Below are 23,442 nucleotides of genomic sequence, written 5' to 3' on the forward strand. Positions count from 1 at the left end.
AGTCACATGCGCCGAATACAACAGCTGTAGACCTTACAGTGAAATGCTTACTTACGAGCCCCTAAGCAAAAGTGCAGTTTCAAAAAATGAGGATAAGAATAATAGATAAAAGTAACAAGTAATTAAAGAGCAGCAGTAAAAAATAACAATATATACAGGAGGATGCCGGTGTACAGAGTCAATATGTGGGGGCACAGGTTAGTTGAGGTAGTATGTACATGTAGGTAGAGTTAATTAAAGTGACTATGCATAGATGACAACAGAGAGTGGCAGGGGTGTGGAGAGGGGGAGAATGCAAATAGTCTGGGTAGCCCTTTGACTAGATGTTCAGGAGTCTTATGCCTTGGGAGTAGAAGCTGTTTAGAAGCCTCTTGGACCTAGACTTGGCACTCCGATACCGCTTGCCGTGCGGTAGCAGAGAGAACAGTCTATGACTAGGGTGGCTGGCGTCTTTGACAATTTTTAGGGCATTCTTCTGACACCGCCTGGTTTAGAGGTCCTGGATGGCAGGAAGCTTGGCCCCAGTGATGTACTGGGCCGTTCGCACTACCCTCTGTAGTGCCTTGCGGTCGGAGGCCGAGCAGTTGCCATACCAGGCAGTGATGCAACCATGCTCTCGATGGTGCAGCTGTAGAACCTTTTGAGGATCTGAGGACCCATGCCAAATCTTTTCAGTCTCCTGAGGGGGAATAGGTTGAGTCGTGCCCGCTTCACGACTGTCATGGTGTGCTTGGACCATTCTAGTTTGTTGGTGATGTGGACACCAAGGAACTTGAAGCTCTCAACCTGCTCCGCTGCTCCACTGCAGCCCCGACGATGAGAATGGGGGCGTCCTCGATCCTCCTCTGATTCTACTAATTAGCTGCTCAACAACACCTTAACTAGCTGAATCAGATGTGCTAAATGAGGGTTGGACTGAAAACCTACAGGACATTAGATCTCCAGGAAGAGGGTTGGACTGAAAACCTACAGGACAGTAGATCTCCAGGAAGAGGGTTGGACTGAAAACCTACAGGACAGTAGATCTCCAGGAAGAGGGTTGGACTGAAAACCTACAGGACAGTAGATCTCCAGGAAGAGGGTTGGACTGAAAACCTACAGGACAGTAGATCTCCAGGAAGAGGGTTGGACTGAAAACCTACAGGACAGTAGATCTCCAGGAAGAGGGTTGGACTGAAAACCTACAGGACAGTAGATCTCCAGGAAGAGGGTTGGACTGAAAACCTACAGGACAGTAGATCTCCAGGAAGAGGGTTAGACTGAAAACCTACAGGACAGTAGATCTCCAGGAAGAGGGTTGGACTGAAAACCTACAGGACAGTAGATCTCCAGGAAGAGGGTTGGACTGAAAACCTACAGGACAGTAGATCTCCAGGAAGAGGGTTGGACTGAAAACCTACAGGACAGTAGATCTCCAGGAAGAGGGTTGGACTGAAAACCTACAGGACAGTAGATCTCCAGAAAGAGGGTTGGGCTGAAAACCTACAGGACAGTAGATCTCCAGAAAGAGGGTTGGGCTGAAAACCTACAGGACAGTAGATCTCCAGAAAGAGGGTTGGGCTGAAAACCTACAGGACAGTAGATCTCCAGAAAGAGGGTTGGGCAGCCCTGGCCTATAGCCTACACTGAGCAACAAACAAATGGTTTGCGTGCTAAAACCAAATGCTGTCATCCGACTACAACGTCTAAAGCTGCGGTTTTTACTCTTTTACAGGTAATGATCAACAGCACCGGAAACATCACTACACTTGTAAAATAATCAACTATTAAATGTGCTTCTAATTAAGCAATAAGGCCAGAGGGGTTGTGATATATGGCCAATATCCCACGGCTAAGGGCTGTTCTTATGCCTGACGAAACACGGAGTGGCTGGATACGGCCCTTAGCCGTAGTCTATTGGCCATATACCACAAACCCCCGAGATGCCTTATTGCAATTATAAACTGGTTACCAATGTAATTAGAGCAGTAAAAATACATGTTTTGTCATACCTGTGCTTTATGGTCTGATATACCACGGCTGTCAGCCAATCAGCATTCACGGCTCGACCCACCCAGTTCATAATAATGAATAAACCGTTGCAATGTCTGCTACCTCAATAAAAGCTATTAAATAACACACACACAGAGAGGGAGAGAGAGAGAGAGAGAGAGAGAGAGAGAGAGAGAGAGAGAGAGAGAGAGAGAGAGAGAGAGAGAGAGAGAGAGAGAGAGAGAGAGAGAGAGAGAGGGGGAGAGAGAGAGAGAGAGAGAGAGAGAGAGAGAGAGAGAGAGAGAGAGAGAGAGAGAGAGAGAGAGAGAGAGAGAGAGAGAGAGAGAGAGAGAGAGAGAGAGAGAGAGAGAGAGAGAGAGAGAGAGAGAGAGAGAGAGAGAGAGAGAGAGAGAGAGAGAGAGAGAGAGAGAGAGTCAGCTCATAGTCAGCCCACTGACACCCCTTTTGGATCAGAGCAAAATCACAGATGACTTGAACAGAGCAGTACTCAATCGTGAGGCATCAAAGCCAAAGGAACTGCAAAATATTAAGAAATGCTATAGATGGAAGGAAAGTAGTGTAGAAACCTACCAAAAAATAGTTGGGTAACAACAAATTCAATCACTTTTAGAAAACTTAATGGACAACATTTTTCACTGCAATAGTGAAGGTGTAAACTTAGTAGAAAGCCTAATCGGTGTATTTGACCTTTCATCTTCCCTATCAAATAAAAAGATGTAAGCAGACAACCTAAGACAATTTACAACAATGACAAATGTTTTGATGAAGATTTTAAAAAATCTAAGAAAGAAGTTGAGAAACCTATCCAACCAAAAACATAGAGACCCAGAAAACTTAAGCCATACGCCTTCACTATGGTGAACCACTAAAACAATACAGAAATACACTCCGGAAGAAGAATGAACAGCGCGTCATCAGCTCAATGTAATTGAAGTATCCATAGAATCTAACCACTTCTGGGAAAATTGGAACACACTAAACAAACAACAACATGAAGAGTTATCTATCCAAACAGGATATGTATGGATAAACCACTTGTCAAATCTTTCAGGCTCCATAACAAAGAACAAACTGCCAAAACATACATACATGATCAATTTTAAATCTTAGAATCAGCTATTAAAGACTACCAGAACCCACTGGATTCTCCAAATACATTGAATGAACTACAGGACAAAATACAAACCCTCCAACCCACAAAGGCCTGTGGTGTTGATGATATCCTCAATTAAATAATAAAATATACAGACCACAAATTTCAATTGGCTATACTTAAACTGTTTAACATCATCCTCAACTCTGGCAACTTCACCAATATTTGGAACAAAGGACTGATCACCCCAATCCACAAAAGTGGAGACACATTCAACCCCAATAAATACTCTGGGATATGCGTCAACAGCAACCTTGGGAAAATCCTCTGCATTATCATTAACAGCAGACTCTTAAATATCCTCAGTGAAAACAATGTTGTGAGCAAATGTTAAATGTACTTTTTACCAAATGACCATACGTCAGACCACGTATTCACCCTACACACCCTAATCACCGTACGTCAGACCACGTATTCACCCTGCACACCCTAATCACCGTACGTCAGACCACGTATTCACCCTGCACACCCTAATCACCGTACGTCAGACCACGTATTCACCCTGCACACCCTAATCACCGTACGTCAGACCACGTATTCACCCTGCACACCCTAATCACCGTACGTCAGACCACGTATTCACCCTGCACACCCTAATCACCGTACGTCAGACCACGTATTCACCCTGCACACCCTAATCACCGTACGTCAGACCACGTATTCACCCTGCACACCCTAATTGACTGAAAAACAAACTCAAATAAAAGCAAAGTCTTCTCGTGCTTTGTTGATTTCTGAATAAGCTTTTGACTCAAGTTGGCTCGAGGTTCTGCTATACAAATTGATGGAAAGCGGTGTTGGGGGGGAAAACATACAACATTATAAAATCCATGAACACAAACAATAAGTGTGCAGTTAAAATTGACAAAAAAACACACAGATTTCTTTCCACAGTGTCATGGGGTGAGATGCAGAGATGCAGCTTGAGCCCCACCCTCTTCAACATAAACATGAATTGGCGAGGGCACTAGAACAGTCTGCAGCACCCGGCCTCACCCTACTAGAATCTGAAGTCAAATGTCTACTGTTTGCTGATGATCTGGTGCCTTTGTCCCCAACCAAGGAGGGCCTACAGCAGCACCTAGATCTTCTGCACAGATTCTGTCAGACCTGGGCCCTGACAGTAAATCTCAGTAAGACAAAATTTGTGTTCAAAAAAATATCTAGTTGCCAGGACCAAAAATACAAATTCCATCTAGATGCCGTTGCCCTGGAACACACAAAAAAACGATATATAACTTGGCTAGAGAGACAAGGCAAGAAGGGCCACCTATGCCATAAAAAGGAACATCAAATTTGGCATCCCAATTAGGATCTGACAAATAATACTTGAGTACTTGAATTTTAAAAAAAATATTGAAAATAATACTGTATATTTAAATATATATATAATTTATATATATAAATATAAATATATATATACAGCATATGAGGGATTGGAAATAATGCTGACAAGTACATTGATAGAAGCCACAATCTATCTGCAATATTAAAGCTGATCTACCACCTAAAACATATGCAATGTTAAGGAACCCCAATGGGTTCAGCCTTTATGGTTGTGAGGTCTGGGGTCCGCTTACCAAATTGGTTAATTCACAAAATGGGACAAACACCAAATTGAGACTGTGCATGTAGAATTCTGCAGAAACATCCTCCTTGTACAATGTAAAACACCAAATAAGGTATGCAGAGCAGAATTAGGATGACACCTGCTAATTATCAAAATCCAGAAAAGAGCCGTTAAACTATACAACCACTTAAAAGGATGCGATTCCCAAACCTTTCATAACAAAGCCATCACCTACAGAGAGATGAGCCTAGAGAAGAGTCCGGGCCTGTTCACAAACACAAACAGACCCCACAGAGCCCCAGGACAGAAACACAATTAGACCCAACCAAATCATGAGAAAACAAAAATATAATTACTTGACACATTGAAACGAATTACCAAAAAACAGAGCAAACTAGAATGCTATTTGGCCCTAAACAGAGAGTACACAGTGGCAGAATACCTGACCACTGTGACTGACCCAAACTTAAGGAAAGCTTTGACTATGTACAGACTCAGTGAGCATAGCCTTGCTATTGAGAAAGGCCACCGTAGGCAGACCTGGCTCTCAAGAGAAGACAGGCTATGTGCAAGCTGCCCACAAAATGAGGTGGAAACTGAGCTGCACTTCCTAACCTCCTGCCCAATGTATGACCATATTAGAGACACATATTTTCCTCAGATTACACAGAACCACAACGAATTCGAAAAACAAATCAAAATTTGATAAACTCACATATATATTAGGTGAAATACCAGTGTGCCATCACAGCAGCAATTATTTTGAAACATTTTAGTGTAATGTTTACTGTACATTTTTTATTGTTTATTTCACTTTTGTGGATTATCTATTTCACTTGCTTTGGCAATGTAAACATATGTTGCCCATGCCAATAAAGGCATTTTAATTGAGTTGAATTAAATTGAGACAGACATACAGACAGACAGACAGACAGACAGAGAGAGAGAGAGAGAGAGAGAGAGAGAGAGAGAGAGAGAGAGAGAGAGAGAGAGAGAGAGAGAAACGTGCAAACAAATTAAGCTAGTAGGTCTACCTTGTAGACTACTTGACTATGCATCAGGCCAGAGTCTTGTCATTTCTGTTTAGAATGAAAATGGGGGGGGGGGGATTTTTCAACACTTTTCATCATGCTGTTTTATTTCATTTGATTGGTCTTTATTAAATAGAAAAAGATATTCGATTGCAGCACACGGCATGCGCTATATGCTCTACTGAAGCCCTACCTGTATGAGAGGGTGCCGTAGTTCCACTGGACATCCAGAAGATGGCGACAGCGCATCGCATGGAGACAGAACCTCCTTCATGTTTAAAAAGTTATGAGGATGACTTCGAAGTTCCAATACGTTTTTATCGGTCAATGTAAGCATGGCACGCGAAACTACACTACGAACCCAACGCACCATTAGGTTACTAAGTTACAGTATAGGACTGTTAACCGTGTAAGCCTATGTTATAAGTTATCTTACGGGTGCTAGTTGACCAACGTGTAGCCTATTTTTATATATGAGATATTCGACAACAAGCTAATGCTCTCCACCCTATGGCACTTTCTGGAAAATTATGAGTTAGCCTATCCTATGCAATCACCTATGTTACCGCCATGGTCACCGTGCCATGCTTAAGTAACCTAATGGTGCGTTGGGTTCGTAGTGTAGTTTCGCGGCCATTTATCTAAACTTGTTATCATGGTCGAATTACCGGCCTGGGTGCTAGTCGGCCTGGTGTTAGACAGTCTCACTCAGTTGTCATATTAAAAACTGCTCTCCACCCTATGGCACAATGTGTAGAATTGCAGGAAATTAGCTCTAAAACAGCTAATTTTCCTCTCGGCACAATGAGATGAATTGCATAAAATGACAATTGCACAATTATTCTCTCTCCCCCATGGCAAATGTGTAAAATTGCAGCAAGCTTGCTTTAAAACTGAAGAATTGCACGAAATTAACTCTAAAACTTAAAAAATGAAGGAATGTGTTACGGATGTGGGTATGCAGACCCGCGAGCTACTGCGGCCCCCTATGAGGAGTTCAGGTTTTTTGTGGCACCCACCCCCATCAAAATTGCCCATCCCTGCTCCAGGGGATCAGGGGATTACACGAGTGTCAGTCCAAGTCACCCAGTTCTTCCACTCTGCACTGACCGGATGACCACAGGGCTACTCGCGGAGATATGGACCTAATAATTTAACAAGTCGCTATTGGATTTTTATCGGCATTATCAGTTTGATTTGCAGGTAAGTTGACTTTATTTTTTTATTTGTGTGTCTGAGGCACATCGAGTTGCAAATGTGAGTGTTCTCTGACGTTTGTGGCTGCCAATATTATGGAGGGACCCTTCGGACACAGCTTGCTGCGTGGCCGTTGTCTGATCTGCATAAGTCATGTATTAGGATAGTGTTGTTACGTTGTTGTAACATGTTGTTACAATGTACCAAGAGTTTCGGTCTGAAGAACCGACAATAAACATTAGGGGACATAATAGGTTATTTGAAATCTGACGTTACAGCTATTACATTTAACAGCCCATTTAAATTATATTCAAAAAGTATAACAAGACGCACAACTAGCCTACACGTGTTCCATAGAGAATATAATGTGAGATTTACAGAAGTATATATTGACACTTCCATATGGTACTTTAATGTTTTGAATTTCACCGTTTTGAGTTTCAATGTTTTGTGTTTCAATGTTTTGAGCCTTGAGTTTCTTTTTTCATGAGTAAAATTCAGAGGTGTTTTTAGGATTGTAGCCTACAATAATCTCCACAGTGATGAGGAGTTGAATATCTGATCCTTACTTATGTTACTTGATTAGCAAGTAGACCTACGAATTAGGAAGCAAGTAAAATAAGTAAGCAGAAATGATTGAAATGCATGTCTGATAGCCTATGTTGCACATTTACCTTCTGAATCCTGCTAGTAGGATATCGTCACTATTTTATAGTGTGTGTTTGTGTGTGTGTGTGTGTGTGTGTGTGTGTGTGTGTGTGTGTGTGTGTGTGTGTGTATGTGTGTGTTTGTGTGTGTGTGTGTGTGTGTGTGTGTGTGTGTGTGTGTGTGTGTGTGTGTGTGTGTGTGTGTGTGTGTGTGTGTGTGTGTGTGTGTGTGTGTGTGTGTGTGTGTGTGTGTGTGTGTGTGTGTGTGCGTGCGTGTGCGTGCGTGTGTGTAGACAACACAAGCTTTGTGTTTATCTCCTAGACTGTTCTCAAGGCCAGAGTCTAGTTGTCTCCATCCTGCTGCTATGGACAGAGCTGCTGCTGCCAGAAATAGAATCAGTACAGTAACAAGGACATGAGGACTACGTTAAAATATTTACAGTAACAAGGAGATGAGGACTAATATAATATTTACAGTGACAAGGAGATGAGGTCTAATATAATATTTACAGTAACAAGGAAATTAGGTCTAATATAATATTTACAGTAACAAGGAGATTAGGTCTACATTAGAATATTTACAGTAACAAGGAGATGAGGTCTACATTAGAATATTTACAGTGACAAGGAGATGAGGTCTAATATAATATTTACAGTAACAAGGAGATGAGGACTACATTAGAATATTTACAGTAACAAGGAGATGAGGACTAATATAATATATACAGTGACAAGGAGATGAGGTCTAATATAATATTTACAGTGACAAGGAGAGGAGGTATAATATAATATTTACAGTAACAAGGAGATGAGGTCTATTATAATATTTACAGTAACAAGGAGATGAGGTCTATTATAATATTTACAGTAACAAGGAGATGAGGTCTAATATAATATTTACAGTGACAAGGAGATGAGGTCTAATATAATATTTACAGCAACAAGGAGATGAGGACTACATTATAATATTTACAGTAACAAGGAGATGAGGTCTAATATAATATTTGCAGTAACAAGGAGATGAGGTCTAATATAATATTTACAGTGATAAGGAGATGAGGTCTAATATAATATTTACAGGAACAAGGAGATGAGGTCTAATATAATTTTTACTGTGACAAGGAGATGAGGTCTAATATAATATTTACAGTAACAAGGAGATGAGGTCTAATATAATATTTACAGTAACAAGGAGATGAGGTCTAATATAATATTTACAGTGATAAGGAGATGAGGTCTAATATAATATTTACAGGAACAATGAGATGAGGTCTAATATAATTTTTACTGTGACAAGGAGATGAGGTCTAATATAATATTTACAGTAACAAGGAGATGAGGTCTAATATAATATTTGCAGTAACAAGGAGAGGAGGACTACATTAGAATATTTACACTGACAAGGATATGAGGTCTAAATTAGAATATTTACAGTAACAAGGAGATGAGGTCTAATATAATATTTACAGTAACAAGGAGATGAGGACTACATTAGAATATTTACAGTAACAAGGAGATGAGGTCTAATATAATATTTACAGTAACAAGGAGATGGGGACTACATTAGAATATTTACAGTAACAAGGAGATGAGGTCTATTATAATATTTACAGTGACAAGGAGATGAGGTCTAATATAATATTTACAGTGACAAGGAGATGAGGTCTAATAAAATATTTACAGTAACCAGTTGATGAGGTCTAATACAGCCAGTACAGTAAAAAGGAGATGAGGTCTGTTTTTTCACCATGCTGGGAAGGGAACCATCCAGTAACCAGAGAATATTAGGTGCAAAAGAAAGTAGGATGCTTGTATTGTTCTCTCTGGATTGGACATACTGGTCTGGGGGGGTTATGGCTTGACACTTGGATCACTGTTAAAGACTGGCTTGTGTTTGATGGTTTTGTCTATTTGGTGGGTCACAAAGATATTTTAAACCCCACTTTAATATAGTCTGTGTCACAGACAGCCTAGATGACACAGACCCAGGCAGCCTAGATGACACAGACCCAGACAGCCTAGATGACACAGACCCAGACAGCCTAGATGACACAGACCCAGACAGCCTAGATGACACAGACCCAGGCAGCCTAGATGACACAGACCCAGGCAGCCTAGATGACACAGTGTCACTGAGGAGCAGCTATTCCTGTTAACGCTAGAGTGAGATGACAAACACTCGTGGGGGATGGAGAGCGAGAGAGAGTGAGAGAGAGTGCAAGACGGTAAGAAAGGGAAGAGAGAGGACTTGGGGATAGAAGAGGCAGAGAAAAGATAGCAGGAAGACGGTGGGTAAGAAAGGAGGGAGAGAAAGAGGGGAGAAAAAGAGAAACAGTTTGAGTCTGAGAGAGGGAAAGGGAGAGAGAGAGAACAAAGAAGCAATGTACCAATTTAGGACTAATGAGATGTAGCAAAGATTCCATTACATGGCACTTACATAGTATATATAATTACTTTTTTGTTTATTTGAGAAAGATAATTAAGAGCTCCACTGTGTACCATTTCAAGGAAGATCAGAGAGCTGCCTCAGAGTTTTTTCCCGGGAACAGCCTCTATTCCATATTCCTTGTCTTATATTCCCTGTTCCACATCCCTTTCCCTCCTGGGCAGCTTGTGTCCCTGGATGGGCACATTGATCCAAGAAGCTATTGAGGAAACAGTGAAAGAACGTGTTTGTTTAGGGTCTGTAATGTTGTAGCATCTGCTAAGCTGGATTCCCATCTCACAAGGGGTTGGCCTCAGAGCTCCGTTTCAAAGAGCTGCCTGCTGCCATATTCACCAGCTGACACTGACACAAAAATAAAAAACACACACACACTGTGCACACACGTGCGCACACAACACACACACACACATACACTGAAATACACACACACAAAGAACAAACAAACATTTCCTAGCTCATTCCTTGAGCGGGAGCAGCTCTGAATGCATCTGGCTGTGCCTGTAATGTGATCCTTTAGTAGGTTAGGACTGTGTGTGTGTGTGTGTGTGTGTGTGCGTGCGTGCGTGCGTGCGTGTGTGCGTGTGTGCGTGCGCACTTGGGGGTTCAGGGGTTAGAGGTCAGAGGCCTGACGAGAATGGGTTGGTGGCCAGTCCTGAGAGAACAACCCCTGGCTATCTCCCTAGCCCCTGACCTTTAACCCTCCCTGGCCCCTGACCCCTGTGAGAGACCTTTTGTGTCCACTGAGCCTACAGGACATGTGGATGCTACCACGATTACGGATAGTCCTGAATTAATCGTGACATGCTAGCCTCTCACCATTACAATAACAGAGGAGGTTAGCATTTTATATCATACCCCCAAGACATGCTAACCTCTCCTCATTACAATAACAGAGGAGGTTAGCATTTTTAAGGCTGTATGATATTTGCTTAACTTAATTGGCAAGTTTTTTCTGTTGTAGCTCTATCCTAAACCTTAACTTAACCATTAGGTAATAATGCCTTAACTTAACCATTAGGTAATAATGCCTTACTTGTCCAGTTGTGTCTTTTGTAGCCGTAACCCTTTCCCAAACTTAACCGTTGAAATGGAACGTTTGGAGAACTTAGAAATTTGACGTTTGGAGAAACATCGACGAACGTCAAAATCTGAAGTCAAATTGGTAAAACCGTGAGATCTTGTTAGCATGTGTGCACGTGTGTGTGCACGTGAATGCGTGTGTGGGTAATTTAGGCCCTCCTCTTATAGATGGATAAAAGCCTATAATGTTCTTCTTCTCCACCTCCCTTCTACTCTTTAGAAGGCCAGTGTCTGCTTGTTAGTGTGAGAACACACACAGGACAGAGATCCCACACTGACACAGGACAGAGATCCCACACTGACACAGGACAGAGATCCCACACTGACACAGGACAGAGATCCCACACTGACACAGGACAGAGATCCCACACTGACACAGGACAGAGATCCCACACTGACACAGGACAGAGATCCTACACTGACACAGGACAGAGCTCCTACACTGACACAGGACAGAGATCCCACACTGACACAGTCTACTTTCATCTATCAGATGTATTCTTACCAGGAAGTCCCATTGATGGCATCAAATACTTATTTTCCAAGGGAGATCGTTCCCCATATGTACAAAGCATTTTCTAAGAGTACACTCTTAGAAAAAAGGGTTCCCAAAGAATTGCTCGGCAGTCTCCATAGGATAACCATTTTTGGTTCCAGGGCGGAACCCTTTTAGGTTTCCATGTAGAACCCTCTGTGGAACCCAAAAGGTTCTACCTGTAACAAACTATCTAGAACCTAAAACGGTTATTTGGCTGTCCCCATAGGAGAACCCTCTACATGGAACTCAAAAGGGTTCTACTTGGAACCAAAAAGGGTTATCCTATGAGGAAAACCAAAGAACCCTTTTGGAAACTTATTTTCCCGACGTCCTCAGGACATGGATAGATGTCCAATTTTGAAGTCACTCTTGAGCAATCTGCCTGCATAAACAGGCGCAATAGTGCTACTGCTCTCCGTGGTGGAAAGAAAGAGGAGGAAGAAAGGGAGGAGGAGGGGAGGGAAAGATGAAAGAAACTGCTACCTCCCTGTCAGGGGTTGAGGCGAGGGGCAGTGAGGGGCTATTTAAGGCCCCAAAGTGCCATCAGTGCACCTCTCCTTTTATCTCCTGCCCTCCCTCTCTTTTCCTCTCTTTCTCTCCTTTTGAAAACTCTCCATTCTGTGAATTTAGAGGTGTGATGATGACTTTTCTTGCTCTGGTCATTTCATTGTTTTGTCTTCCTTCTCTTCCTGTCCTCAAACTGGCCCAGTGTATTAAACCTCACCAGAAAGTAGCATTACGCATATGTGTGTATGTGTGTGTGTGTGTGTGCTCGTATGTGTGTGTGTGTGTGTGTGTGTGTGTGTGTCTTTCATCTTGTGCTTTCCCCACACTGACCTCCATGACTGGAGTCAATAGCTCTGACTGCACCACAGATAGAACAATGAGACAGATATTTTACCGGATGTATAAATGTGAAGCATCCGCTTAGCGTTTCCACTCTCTACCAAATATGGTAGTGAGAGGAAGCCCTCTGGCCGGCAGTGGGAGAAGATGGAACAAGGTCAATTTTGGCCGACATGCTGCACATTTTCTGATCGATGAAACAATTGATCTCAATACAGTTTTCTGTTCCCAAAACTACAATCTGTTATGAACAGAGTGGACCAAGTTTTGTAGACTTTACCCTTTGCAAAAGTTATTTTTAAATCACGTTGTTTTAAAGGAGTGCAAGGGCGAATTGAGTTATTGCACACTCGAACTTCACAGAGGGGATGTCTGCTCGAACTCGCCAATAGGATCTCGCTAGCTCGTGCTTGGCTCTGCCCACCTCCTTGCTTGTTCTGCCCACCATTGGAAATGACAGGCTGTGGTCTATCTTGGTTTAGTTATAGAAATCTTTGACTGCACTGTATCTTAGACTAATTCAGACTGTTTTGAGGAAGTGTATACTGGCTACGGCATCTCAAAATGGACAACCAGTACTATTGCCTCTTTTTTCTTGTTTTTCAAGCGAAGGTTTTTTAAGGGAGTATGCGAGCACACTCTTTCGGTTCGGATAGCCAAACCGAAGCATGCTGACGCCTTTATTATGTATAGAGAATGTGGTAGTGACTGTATACACTGCCTTTGGAAAGTATTCAGACCCCTTGACTTTTTCCACATTTAGTTAGGTTACAGCCTTATTCTAAAATTGATTAAATTGTTTTTTTCCCCTCATCAATCTACATACAATACCCCATAATGACAAATAATGACATTAAATAGTACCAGCAAAACACCAGTCTCAACGTCAACAGTGAAGAGGCGACTCCGGGACGCTGGCCTTCTAGGCAGAGTTGCAAAAAAAGAGACATATCTCAGACTGGCCAATAAAAATAAAAGATTAAGATGGTCAAAAGAACACAGACACTGGACAGAGGAACTGCCTAGAAGGCCAGCATCCCTGTGTCGCCCCTTCACTGTTTACAACATTAACAATGTCTACACTGTATTTCTGATACATTTAATTTTATTTTAATGGACATAAAAATGTGCCTTTCTTTTAAAAACAAGGACATTTCTAAGTGACCCCAAACTTTTGAACGTTAGTGTAGGTATTCAATTGCATTGTCTGTGGAACTGTTAGGGCGGTATGCAAACTGAGGTGGGTCTTGGGTGGCCGGTAAGGTGGAGGTGATATGATCCTTGACTAGTCTCTCAAAGCACTTCATGATGACAGAAGTAGTCATTTAGTTCAGTTATCTTTGCGTTCTTGGGTACAGGAACAATGGTGGCCATCTTGAAGCATGTGGGGACAGCAGACTGGGATAGGGAGCGATTGAATATGTACGTAATTACTCCAGCCAGCTGGTCTGCACATGCTCTGAGGACGCCGCTAGGGATGCCGTCTGGGGCTGCAGCCTTGGGAGTGTTAACACATTTAAATGTTTTACTCATTACGGCCACAGAGAAGGAGAGGGGGGGGGGGGCTCAGTTCTTATTAGTGGGCCGCGACGTTGGCACTGTATTATCCTCAAGTGGGCAAAGAAGGTGTTTAGTTTGTCTGGAAGCGTGACATCGGTGTCCGTGACGTGGCTGGTTTTCTTTTTGTAGTCCATGATCTCCTGTAGACCCTGTCACATACGTCTCGTGTCTGAGCCGTTGAATTGCAACTCCACCTTGTCCCTGTACCGGCATTTCGCTTGTTTGATTGCCTTGCGGAGGGAATAACTACACTGTTTATATTCAGCCATATTCCCAGATCTCTTTCCATTGTTAACTTCTTATGAGCAGGTGGGACGGTAGCTTCCCACCTGGCCAACATCCTGTGAAATTGCAGAGCGCGAAATTCAAACTACAGATGTATCAATATTTAACTTTCATAAAATCACACGTGTAATACATCAAATTAAAGCTTAACTTCTTGTTAATCCAGCCCCTATGTGTCAAATTTAAGACAGAGAATCGTTATTGTCTTTACCGGAGAAAAATACCAAAGAATGCGCTCTCCTTCACGGGCTTGGAAACACTATAGCCAAAATGGGAGCCACCTAGAAAAACTACAATTTCCGGGTCATTTTTCTAAAAACCAGCCTGAAACTCTTTCTAAAGACTGTTGACATCTAGTGGAAGCCCTAGCAACTGCAATCTGGGAGCACTTCGCCTTCTAATAAAAGTGACTGCCATTGAAAATAGTGGTAGGCTGAATGTTTTTTGGGGGGGATGGTTTGTCCTCGGGGTTTCGCCTGCCATATCAGTTCTGTTATACTCACAGACATTATTTTAACAGTTTTAGAAACGTTAGAGTGTTTTCTATCCAAATCTACCAATTATATGCATATCCTAGCTTCTGGGCCTGAGTAACAGGCAGTTTACCTTGGGCACGCTTTTCATCCGGACGTGAAAATACTGCCCTCTACCCAAGAGAGGTTAAATGTGGTGGTTCGCACTTTCAGCTTTGCGCGAATGCCGCCGTCCATCCACGGTTTCTGGTTAGGGTAGGTTTTGATAGTCACAGTGGGTACAACATCTCCAATGCACTTCTTTATAAATTCATTCACTGAGTCAGTGTATAGGTCAATGTTATTCTCTGACGCTGACCGGAACATATCCAACTCTGCGTGATCAAAAAAATCTTGAAGCATGGATTCCGATTGGTCAGACCAGCGTTAAACGGTTCTAGTCACTGGTACATCCTGTTTGAGTTTCTGCCTATGAGACGGTAGAGCAAGATGGCATCGTGGTCGGATTTGCCGAAGGGAGGGCGGGGGAGGGATTTGTATGCATCGCAGAAGTTAGAGTAGCAGTGATCGAGTGTATTACCCCCGCGCGTAGTGCAATCAATATGCTGATAGAATTTAGGTAGCCTTGTTCTCAAATTTACTTTGATAAAATCCCCAGCTACAATAAACGCAGCCTCAGGATATATGGTTTCCAGTTTACATAGAGTCCAGTGAAGTTCCTTCATCTTGGTTTCTGCTTGACGGGGAATGTACACAGCTGTAACGATAACTGACGAGAATTCCCTTGGAAGGTAATGTGGTCGGCATTTGATTGTGAGGAATTCTAGGTCGGGTTGAGTTCCTGTATGTTGTTATGATTACAACATGAGTCGTTAATCATGAAGCATACACCACTGCCCTTCCTCTTCCCAGAGAGGTGTTTATCTCTGTCGGCGTGATGCATGGAGAAGCCCGGTGGCTGAACCGATTCCGACAACATATCCTGAGAGAGCCATGTTTCCATGAAACAGAGAATGTTACAATCTCTGGAAGGCAATCCTTGCTCGAATTTCGTCTACCTTGTTGTCAAAAGACTGGGCATTGGCGGGTAGTATACTTGGGAGCGGTGGGCATTGTGCACGTGTACGGAGCCTGACCCGGAGGCCGCTCCGTCTGACCCTTCTGCGACGCCATTGTCTTCGGTCGGACTCTGGGATTAAATCCATTGTCCTGGGTGGTGGTCCAAACAGAGGATCTGCTTCGGGAAAGTCGTATTCCTGGTCGTAATGTTGGTAAGTTGACGTCGCTTTTATATGCAATAGTTCTTCCCGGCTGTATGTAATAAGACTTAAGATTTCCTGAGGTAACAATGTAAGAAATAAACCAAATACTGCATAGTTTCCTAAGGATTCGAAGCGAGGCGACCATCTCTGTCGGCGCCAGTAGTCTGTGATAGTGAGTCGAAGTAGTCTGTAATGCTGGCCATGGTCACTCACTAGTGCTTGCTTTGTTTACCGGGAATTTGTATGTCTGTGTGTGCGTGTGTGTGTGTGTGTGTGTGTGTGTGTGTGTGTGTGTGTGTGTGTGTGTGTGTGTGTGTGTGTGTGTGTGTGTGTGTGTGTGTGTCTGTGTCTGTGTGTGTGTGTGTGTGTGTGTGTGTGTGTGTGTGTGTGTGTGTGTGTGTGTGTGTGTGTGTGTGTGTGTGTGTGTGTGTGTGTGTGTGTGTGTGTGTGTGTGTGTGTGTGTGGGTGGGTGTGTGTGTCTGTGTCTGTGTCTGTGTCTGTGTCTGTCTGTGTCTGTGTCTGTGTCTGTGTGTGTGTGTGTTGGGGGCGAGCTGAGCCGAGCAGGCTGTCTAGGTTAGGGCGACCTGACTGTGACTGTGGAGCTGATTGTTTATTGAGCTGGAGATTAGACATCCACCGCGCCAGAGTCTGCCGCTGCTCTGTGTGTGTGTGTGTGTGTGTGTGTGTGTGTGTGTGTGTGTGTGTGTGTGTGTGTGTGTGTGTGTGTGTGTGTGTGTGTGTGTGTGTGTGTGTGTGTGTGTGTGTGTGTGTGTGTGTGTGTGTGTGTGTGTGTGTGTGTGTGTGTGTGTGTGTGTGTGTGTGTGTGTGAATGCCAGAGTCCTTGTCTGAGGAAAGGGAAGTCTTTAAAAGCTTGTAGTAAAGACCTTGTTTTTCTCCTCTGTTCTCTCTCCCCCACTTCTCTCTCAATTTCAATTTAAGGAGCTTTATTTGCATGGGAAACATTTGTTTACATTGGAAAACAAGTTAAATATATAATAAACAACAGTGAAATAAACAATAAAAAATGACAGTAAACATTACACTCGGAAAAGTTCCAAAAGAATAAAGACATTTCCAATGTCATATTATGTCTATGTACAGTGTTTTAACAATTTGCAAATAGTAAAAAAAATATGGGTTGTATTTACAATGGTGTTTGTTCTTCACTGGTTTCCCTTTTCTTGTGGCAACAGGTCACAAACCTTGCTGCTGTGATGGTACACTGTGTAATTTCACCCAGTAGATATGGGAGTTTATCAAAATTGGATTTGTTTTTTAATTTTGTTCTCTCTCTCTCTCTATCTTTTTCTCTCCACCTCTCTCCCGCTCTCTCTCACTCTCTCTCTCCACCTCTATCTTTTGCTCTCCACCTCTCTCTCTCACTCTCTCTCTCCACCTCTCTCTCTCTCTCAGTTCAATTTAATGGTTTTATTGGCATGGGAAATATATGTTTACATTGCCAAATCAAGTGAAGTACAAAAGCCCTCTCTCGCTCAATCTCTGTCTCTCTCTTTCCACCCCTCTCCCCCTCTCTCTCTCTCTCTCTCTCTCTCTCTTTCACTCTCTCACACTCTCTCAATTCAATTTAAGGGCATTTATTGGCATGGGAAACATATGTTTACATTGCCAGAGCTAGTGAAATAGAAGTGAAACAATAAAAAATGTACAGTCGACATTACACTCACAAAAGTTACAAAAGAACAATGCATTTCAAATGTCATATTATGTCTATATACAGTGTTAAAGTACAAAAGGGGAAATAAATAAACATAAATATAGGTTGAATTTACAATGGTGTTTGTTCTTCAATGGTTGCCCTTTTCTTGTGGCAACAGGTAACAAATATTGCTTCTGTGATTGGACACTGGTATTTCACTCAATAGATATGGACGTTTATCAAAATTGGATTTGTTTTAGAAAATTTTGTGGGTCTGTGTAATCTGAGGGAAATATGTGTCTCTAATATGGTCATACATTTTGCTGGAGGTTAGGAAGTGCAGCACAGTTTCCACCTCATTTTGTGGGCAGCTTGCACATAGCCTGTCTTCTCTTGAGAGCCAGGTCTGCCTATGGCGGACTCTCTCAATAGCAAGTCTATGCTCACTGAGTCTGTACATAGTCAAAGATTTCCTTCATTTTGGGTCAGACTCAGTGGTCAGGTATTCTGCCACTTTGTACTCTCTGTTTAGGGACAAATAGCATTCTAGTTTGCACAGTTTTTTTGTAATTTGATAATTAGCGGGTATAAGCCTAATTCTGCTCTGCATGCATTATTTGGTGTTTTACATTGTACACTGAGGATATTTTAGCAGAATTCTGCATGCAGTCTCAATTTGGTGTTTGTCCTATTTTGTGAATTCTTGGTTGGTGAGCAGACCCCACACCTCCCAACCATAAAGGGCAATGGGTTCTATAACTGATTCAAGGGTTTTTTGCCAGATCCTAATTGGTATCTCAAATTGATGTTCCTTTTGATGGCATAGAAGGCCCTTCTTGGCCCTTCAGATCATGTATAGTTTTTGTATAGTTTTTTGTGTGCTCTAGGGCAACAATGTCTAGATGGAATTTGTATTTTTGTTCCTGGCAACTGGACCTTTTTTGGAACACCATTATTTTTGTCTTACTGAGATTTACTGTCAGGGCCCAGGTCTGACAGAATCTGTGCAGAAGATCTAGGTGCTGCCGTAGGCCCTCCTTGGTTGGGGACAGAAGCACCAGATCATCAGTAAACAGTAGACATTTGACTTCAAATTCGCTGAGTGCTGCAGACTGTTCTAGTGCCCTCGCCAATTCATTGATATAAACAGTGCATTCGGAAAGTATTCAGACCCCTTCCCTTTTTCCACATTTTGTTAAGTTTCAGCCTAATTCTAAAATTGATTAAATTATACATTTTCCTCATCAATCTACACGCAATACCCCATAATGACAAAGTGAAAACAAGTTTTGCGAAAATGTTGTACATTTATTAAACATTTTAAATAGAAATATCACCTTTACATCAGTATTCACACCTTTTGCTATGTGACTCAAAATCGAGCTCAAGTGTTTCCATTGATCATCCTTGAGATGTTTCTACAACTTGATTGGAGTCCACCTGTAGGAAATTAAATTGATTGGGCATGATTTGGAAATGCACACACGTCTATACAGTGTCACGCCCTGATCTGTTTCACCTGTTCCTGTGATTGTCTCCACCCCCTCCAGGTGTCGCTTATTTCCCCCAGTGTATTTATCCCTGTGTTTCCTGTCTCTCTTGTATGTTAGTCAAGTCAACCAGGGTGTTTTTCCCGTACTCCTTTTGCTATTCTCTTTTTGATAGTCTTCCCGGTTTTGACCCCTGCCTGACTCTGGACTACTTTCCCGCCTGCCTGATCATCCTGCCTGCCCTTACCTTGATTCTGCCTGCCCTTCGGTACCTTTTGGACTATGAACTGGTTTTGACCTTTTGCCTGTCCACAACCATTCTCTTGCCTTACCCTATTGGATTAATAAATATTGTAAGATTCCAACCATCTGCCTCCTGTGTCTGCATCTTGGTCTCGCCTTGTGTCATGATAGACAGTGCATGTCAGAGCAAAAACCAAGCCATGAGGTCAAAGGAATTGTCCGTAGAGCTCCGAGACAGGATTGTGTCGAGGCATAGATCTGGGGAAGGGTACCAAAAAATGTCTGCAGCATTGAAGGTCACCAAGAACACAGTGGTCTCCATCATTCTTAAATGTAAGAAGTTTGGAACCACCAAGACTCTTCCTAGAGCTGGCCTCACGGCCAAACTGAGCAATCGGGGAAGAAGGGCCTTGGTCAGGAAGTTGACCAAGAACCCGATGGTCACTCTGACAGAGGTCCAACGTTCCTCTGTGGAGATGGGAGAACCTTCCAGAAGGACAACCATCTCTGCAGCACCACCAATCAGGCCTTTATGGTAGAGTGGCCAGATGGAAGCCACTCCTCAGTAAAAGGCACATGACAGCCCACTTGGAGTTTGCCAAAAGGCACCTATATGACTCTGACCATGAGAAAAAAGATTATTCGGTGTGATGAAACCAAGATTGAACTCTTTGGCCTGATTTCCAAGTGTCACGTCTGAAGGAAACCTGGAACCATCCCTACGGTGAAGCATGGTGGTGGCAGCATCATGCTGTGGGGATGTTTTTCAGCGGCAGGGACAGGGACATTAGTCAGGATCGAGGGAAGGTGTACGGAGCTAAGTACAGAGAGATCCTTAATGAAAACCTGCTCCAGAGTGTCCGGGACCTCAGACTAGTGTGAAGGTTCACCTTCCAACAGGACAATGACCCTAAGCACACAGCCAAGACTACACAGGAGTGGCTTCGGGACAAGTCTCTGAATGTCCTTGAGTGGCCCAGTCAGAGCCCAGACTTGAACCCGATCGAACATCTCTGGAGAGACCTGAAAAAGATAATAGCATCTTGTGCTTTCGCCAAAAAGCCTTTTTGAAATCTGACATGTTGGCTGGATTCACAACGAGTGTAGCTTTAATTATATGTAAAACATGTATCTTTCATCAAAGTTTATGATGAGTATTTCTGTTATTTGACATGGCTCTCTGTAATTACTCCGGATATTTTGGAGGCATTTCTGAACATGGCGCCAATGTAAAACGAGATTTGTTGATATAAATATGCACATTATCGAACAAAACATAAATGTATTGTGTAACATGATGTCATATGAGTGTCATCTGATGAAGATGTTCAAAGGTTAGTGTTTAATTTTAGCTCTATTTCTGTTTTTTTTACTACTATCTTTTGCTGGGAAAATGGCTGTGTTTTTCTGTGGCTATGTACTGAGCTAACATAATTGTTTGGTGTGCTTTCCCCGTAAATCCTTTTTGAAATCAGATTCACAACATGTGTAGCTTTAATTTGGTGTCTTTCATGTGTGATTTCATGAAAGATTGATTTTTATAGTAATATATTTGAATTTGGCGCGCTACATTTTTTCTGGATTTTGGCCAAGTGAGACGCTACCGTCCCACCTATCCTAGAGAAGTTAACTAGCTAACGTTAGCTGGCTGGCTTATTAGCTAACATTACGTGTTGTGTGATCTTACTGTTGTGTGATAAACTTCTTGTAAATCCAACCACAGTGTCCGATTTCAAAAAGGCTTTACTGCGAAAGCACACCATGCGATTATGTTAGGTCAGCACCTAGTCACAGAACCATACAGCCATTTTTCCAGCCAAAGAGAGGAGTCACAAAAATCAGAAATAGAGATAAAATGAATCACTAACCTTTGATGATCTTCATCAGGCGGCACTCATAGGACTTCATGTTACACAATACATGTATGTTTTGTTCGATAAAGTTCATATTTATATCCAAAAATCTCAGTTTACATTGGCGCGTTATGGTCAGAAATGCATTGTCTCAAACAAACATCTGGTGAAAGTGCAGAGAGCCACATCAAATTACAGAAACACTCATCATAAACATTGATAAACGAAACAAGTGTTAAACATACAAATAAAGATAAACTTCTCCTTAATGCAACCGCTGTGTCAGATTTCAAAAAGGCTTTATGGAGAAAGCACACTTTGCGATAATGTTAGGTCAGCACCTAGCCACAGAAACCCATACAGCCATTTTCCAGCCAAGGAGAGTGTCACAAAAGTCAGAAATAGCATTACAATGAATCACTTACCTTTGATGATCTTCTTCTGGTGTTACTCCCAGGTCTCCATGTTAGACAATAAATGTTTGTTTTGTTCGATAATGTCCCTCTTTATGACCAAAAACCTAATTTTTGTTCGCGCATTTTGTCCAGTAATCCGAATGCTTAAGGCGCGTGCACAGTCCAGACTAAAAGTTTTTTTTAAGTACAGTAAAAGTTAGTAGAAACATGCCAAACGATGTTTAAAATCAATCCTCCGGTTGTTTTTGTCATAAATAATCAATAATATTTCAACCGGACAAAAGCTTCGTCAATAGAAAAGGAGAAACAAGCAAGGCGCGTTCCCGATCAGGCGCATGGCTGATGAATGGAAATTTCCACTGGCCACTGATTGAAAGTGCTGTATCTCCCTCATTTTTCAGAGTAAAAGCATGAAACAATGCCTAAAGACTGGCCACATGTAGAGGAAGCCACAGAGCTCGTGAACTGGGTCTGTATGGTGTACAGACCCAGTTGTATGGTGGATAGGCTTTCAATTGAAAAACAGCCAATTCAAAATAATAGTGCTTCCTGGTTGGATTTTCCTCGGGTTTTCATCTGCCATATCAGTTCATTTATACTCACAGACATTATTTTAAAAGTTTTGGAAACTATAGAGTTTTTCTATCCAAATCTACTAATTATATGCATATCCTATCTTCTGAGTAGCAGGCAGTTTAATTTGGGCACGCTTTTCATCCAAAATTCCGAATGCTGCCCCCTACCCTAGTGAAGTTAAACTATGCCACTTTATATAATGTTTACATACCCTACACTACTCATCTCAAATGTATATACTGTACTCTATACCATCTACTGCATCTTGCCTATGCCGTTCGGCCATCGCTCATCCATATATATTTTTATGTACATATTCTTATTCATTCCTTTGCACTTGTGTGTATAAGGTAGTTGTTGTGAAATTGTTAGATTACTTGTTAGATATTACTGCATGGTCGGTGCTAGAAGCACACGCATTTCGCTACACTCGCATTAACATCTGCTAACCATGTGTATGTGACAAATAAAATATGATTTGATTTGATGTAAACAATTGTCTCCTATAGTTTCTCAAATCACATCCCTCTCTTAACAAAAACACTTTAATCATTTTTCATATAACATGCACAAGGCATAAGATGAAAACTTTGTTCATGGGTATACTTAGTGGGTATACTTTCCAAGTTACAGTATTTCCTTTATAAAAAAATGTATGACATCACAAAATAACAAACAAAACAACATTAGTGTTCTTTAGATCGCCTCTGACCAGTCCCCACATTCTATGTTAGAAATATTGTTCCAGTAGTTGCTTTTGAACGTGTTAGAGTTTCGGCGGGAAAAGTCTCTTGAAACAAAGCACATTCCTTTGGTGATTTTGGAGCGGGAGACCTGAATCTTCTCTGTTTCATTTACAACAAGGCGTGAGTTTTTAACCCCCACCAGTTCCCTTCTTACCCCCTCTGCGGTTGAGAGGGGGTCTGGTTGAAGTCAGTCATTGCAAACCTGATCCGACCTATTTGGATCCTCACAGGACAGTCATGACATTGGGGACAAATTTGTCTCCACTTTTGTGGATTGGGGTGATCAGTTCTTTATTCCAAATATTGGGGAAGAGGCCAGAGCTAAGGATAATGTTAAAGAGATTAAGTATAGCCAATTGGAATTTGTGGCCTGTATATTTT

The 23,442-nt window shown here is 42.1% G+C and overlaps 1 protein-coding gene across 3 annotated transcripts in view; it reads left to right on the forward strand.

The window, feature by feature from the left end:
• Nucleotides 1–6,821: 6,821 nt before the first annotated feature.
• LOC139553779 (protein GREB1-like) overlaps nucleotides 6,822–23,442 on the forward strand; it is a 68,915-nt gene continuing 52,294 nt past the window's right edge. For all 3 annotated transcript variants that reach the window (XM_071366435.1, XM_071366436.1, XM_071366437.1), the window contains exon 1: nucleotides 6,822–6,949. The gene's annotated coding sequence lies outside the window, so the exon portion shown is untranslated. The remainder of the gene's footprint in view (nucleotides 6,950–23,442) is intronic.

This window comes from Salvelinus alpinus, chromosome 25, assembly GCF_045679555.1.
Source record: "Salvelinus alpinus chromosome 25, SLU_Salpinus.1, whole genome shotgun sequence".
NCBI classification, from domain to species: Eukaryota; Metazoa; Chordata; class Actinopteri; order Salmoniformes; family Salmonidae; genus Salvelinus; species Salvelinus alpinus.